This window comes from Ceratotherium simum, chromosome 40, assembly GCF_057802395.1.
Source record: "Ceratotherium simum simum isolate JZ-2026a chromosome 40, ASM5780239v1, whole genome shotgun sequence".
NCBI lineage: Eukaryota > Metazoa > Chordata > Mammalia > Perissodactyla > Rhinocerotidae > Ceratotherium > Ceratotherium simum.
In genome coordinates this window covers 14,196,029-14,200,657 of record NC_141939.1, presented here as the reverse complement: position 1 = coordinate 14,200,657, position 4,629 = coordinate 14,196,029, and positions in this window count along the sequence as shown.

The following is a 4,629-nucleotide window of genomic DNA, read 5'->3' as shown; positions in this document are numbered from 1 at the left end:
GTTAAGATTCTCAATCTGGGCAGAGCTGCTATCTGAAGCCATATATGTCTCACTCTAATTCCCACTCTTATCCACTGTCTACCAAGTTATGCTACAATGCCCTAAATAGGTTTCCAAGTAAGGATGTAATCAAAACTTAGAGATGTAAGAGACCTTAAAGATTATCTAAATCAGAAGCCTTATGTAGATAACACAGAGACCCAGAGAGTTTCAATAATTCTGCCAACTACATTTTCAGGCCAGCAGCCAGCGAGTCTGACTCCTGGAGCCATGTGTGTGCTGTGGTTCACTTCAGCTGCATTTTGTATCGCTATCAGGGGGCTGTTGTCAATTATTTCTTTCATTAATACCCACTAATCTAACTCTATCTATCATTAGGCCTTTAGTCCTATCTGATATATGTTTTTAACTGATTCTAGTTCAAAAATTAGTAAACCAACACAGCATTTTGGCTTTAAAATACATATGCAGTGCTTCTTTTAAATAGGTAACCATAGTTTTCCAACTAAAAATCAAAACAAAATTACCATACACTCTTTGATTTTAGAGAATTTAAATAATATGAGATGGCTGTTTTTACTGTTTTGGAGCTTTCTTTAGGTGATCATATAAAGAAATTAAAAAAAAATCATTATCCTTTAGCTCCCTGGATCTCTTTCAGAATATCTGTCCTAGGAGAATGCTAATAATCAAATTAAACTCTCTAAACACAATGGTTAAAATGAAGAAAGCATACACAGACTGCAACATCATATTCTATACATTCTCTTTTCTAGCTCCTAATAATTTCTCCTATAGTACGTATTTGAGATAAAGCAAAAATACATGCTCTTTAGAAGTATGTTCATGATGGCAGGCAAATTGGTATGATATTTCTTGCCATAACTACTTTTCCGTTCCTTCATTCATCCTTAAGCTCATTCTAGGCCCCTCCTCCCTATATACATCCAAAGGCACAAATGCTTATGATTAAGGTGTAACAGGCCAAAGTTCTTCCGAGACTATATACAATTACACTTTTAAAGACACCTTGAGAGAGTTAGGTTAGAGATATGAAGTCCATACTTAGAGCACAATAAGAACAAGTTTGTCACTTAGTGATTGGTTGTGTATCCTAGATCAAGAATTATCAGACAGCTATTTGGTTTTTAACATGCAGATCTTGGAATCAACAGAATAGATATTATGTCTGTTGATTTCTTTGATTCAAAGAAAGGCCTGTGTACAGTGGTAGAACTTCTTTTCCAAGAAGAATAATTCATGTCTTTTTAAAGATATGATGTAATATATTGCCTCAAGGTTTAGGCGAGGTGCAACATTTCCATTTGCATTTGCATATGTTCAACAGAATTGAGATGGTTTATTTCAATTCCATTGAATGATTGTCTTGAAGCACCATTTATATTTGTTTTAAGAGAGGGCCCCAAAAAGCCAAACCTAGACAATGATATCCTGAATTGTACCAGCACAATTTAATACAATACCATTACATTTATAACATTTACATGTACAGTTGCAAATATACTTATTTTAAGCATAATTTATATAACACTTTGACAGACAAAAATATGCTTTTAGGACCATTATATGTATTTGTCTGTTCATTAGCAAACTTACAGTAAATTATACATTATACCAGAGTAATTTTCTTGAAGGCTAAAAAAGAAGTCATGATTTATGTTTAAAATACAATGATAATTCATTATTTTCAAATAAAAAAGCTAATAGCCATTACATTAGATTCACTTATTTCAAGCTTACATTCATCAGATACTCACATAAAATTCATTACTTATAAGTGTAGCAACAAAGTTGGATTTTGACACTGAGTGCTTGTTGTTGACATTTCAGTCCAGCTACAAGCCTGATGTTTTGAAAAATATGTGAAAAAACACTTAATTACCCAAGAAACACGTTACAATTATTGTAAAAGTATGAAAATAAAATGTTTTATTCTAATGCTTTATTCACAGGTATTGCCTCCACAGGTTAATATAGCCAGTGTCTATATTAACTATATATATTAAACATTTATATATTTATCTATATATTAAACATTTTGTTTCCATTGTTTTATTTTCATTGAGAACGGGCTTTTGAAAATTAGGCTCACTGAGCAAAGCTGAAAGAATACAAAGCCGTCTGCATTACCCATGAAGTTAAAACAGAGCAAGGGATGAGCACAAAGCATCGTCTTCTACATTTCACGACTTTGTTCCTTCCTTGGAAATTGGGGGGCAATTTGGTGTGAATGTGCCTAAATAAAGACCCTGTGATTGTTGTTCCATCCCTTTTGATTTTCAACTTTTTGTCCTTTTAAAAAAATCGTCTTGCTAATATTTGGCACATTTATTAGTGGATTTTATACTAGTTTTTTATATATTTAATTTGAAAGTAGATAGTAAATAATGAGTTAAATAAAAATAGAACATTATTTGTTAGCTTAAATTATTTAATTTATCTAGTTTTTAATATTTTGGAAAAGGTAAAGTTTTTTTCCTACTTTATATTTCTATTATTATAAAATGAATGGAATGGAACAAATTTTCACTATTAATATTTATTCTTTGTCACTGGATTTAAATATGGTTATCTCTTTGGATAATTGTTGCCCAACAAAACTGTAAAATCTAATGTTTGTAAGAAGACTATACTTCCCTGTTGTATTCTGTTACAATACGGCTGATGTGTTTCTATGGAAGCATCTGCCTAAGTAGGTTGAAACAAAAACTGATGGCGATGCAGTGGGTAAAAATAATTATTCAGGCAGTGTGCTGGAAAGCACGGCACATCTGAAGTATCATATTTTCCAGGAACTGTAGACCCCCATCAATTAATTACTTTTACATGTCAAACGTTTCCATCTCTGTAGTTTTTCTTATTGTGTTTCCTGTCCCTGGCTCCTCTCTCAATCCATGTCTGAGAACCTTGAGATTCTCACACTTACTGGTTCCAAAAATGTGCTCCTTCCAAGTACTCCATAGGGTACTGGCATAGAATAGATTCTGAGCAAATAGATGAGTAAAAAGAATTCTCTTTAGATATAGATGATGTTCTGTAAAATTCTGAATGCAATGTCATATTCACCATCAAGTTTTGATAAAGCATTAAAAGTAAGGGACATTACAACATGTAAAATTATTTAATTTCATATTTTAAAAATTACCCTGCTACTTTAATTCATGTTCAGTAACAAAAAACATGTATTATTAGATGCTTTTAGACAATTAGGATTTAAAAAAAAAGGAATTCTAGCTTCCCAAACACAACTTTTATACTTAACGTTGAACGCTGAGTTAACTTCACTTTGTGTATGAATTGCAAAAAAGAAATATTTTTGGAAAAAAGTGCTTTAGTTTGAATAATTCAGGCTGCTTTTCTTTATTGGATCAAAAGCTCAGATAATTTTTCAGTTTATCAGTTCACTCTGCTTTTGTAGACACAGCTCCAGTTATGTCTATAAAGTGACTGGTGGGAAAGCATTTATAATTCTAAAATGGATACAAACCATTACATATATATATATATATATACATACACACACACACACACACACACACACACACACACACACAGAAAAGGATCAAAATATTTAGACCAACCTCATGAAAGTTATGCAGACACCAAATGTTAAGATTGATGGCTTCTTCCTTTTAGGACTTATTTTTTCTTTCTGCTTTCTTCTGCATTTTAAATTTCACTATATACTTTTTGTAGAGGTGATTTGCCCAATACCTAAGACTAGCTTATGTGAAAAAGTGCCACATAGTATCTTTCTTGACACTAAATCATCCTCACTAATGAGTATCCAAAGTTGAGTGGGTTTTGTTTTCCTAGGTTTACTACTATCAGGAGGTGCGGCTTGTCTCTCATTAACCTTAATTGGTGCTATGTAGCTACCTTACCTTACATATGGCTCATTTTCACTTCCAAAACTAATTTAGAGAGCAAGCCAAGATATTACTTCTTTTATCATGAAGCAAAACTTTACAAACTTCAGATGAAGATAAAAATCTACCATTCTTCCTGTAACTTTTTTCTGCTTAATGGCCTTCTTGATTTATTTATTGCTTTAAGGTTGCCTTCCACGCTCCAGGTACTCTTCTCACCGCATATGGTAGTTGTAGACACACTCAAAGGAGCCCAGTGCTCCTCTACAAAGATGGATTCTATTTTCCTATCACCTTGCACATAGGCCACTATACAATATTTTTTGTGTTTGCTTTGCATGTGCTCAGGATAATACATGCCACCACTAAAAGAAAAACAAATTGCACATTCAGCAAATGTTTTAGTTAAGAACATGAAAGAAGAAAATCAGCTGGTTAATTCCTTGCACCATTCCTTGGAGTGACAGTGAGTTATTCTCATAGCTTCAGTGCCATAATTAAACTAGACTCACCAGTGCACTAGCAAACAAGGTCTGGATCAAGACTATCCAATTTCTTTGGCTCTTTCATATCTACTTCCTTTTTTCATAATAAAGATAAATACTCTGCTTGGCCCTCTGTTCTTTGAGTGGGGCTTTATTCATTTTTGAATGCTTAACAAAACTATCTAGAGTCAAAATCAAATGAGAATAAGAAATATCAATGAGAAAGAAAGCTGTTGCTTTCATAGGTGCCTCCT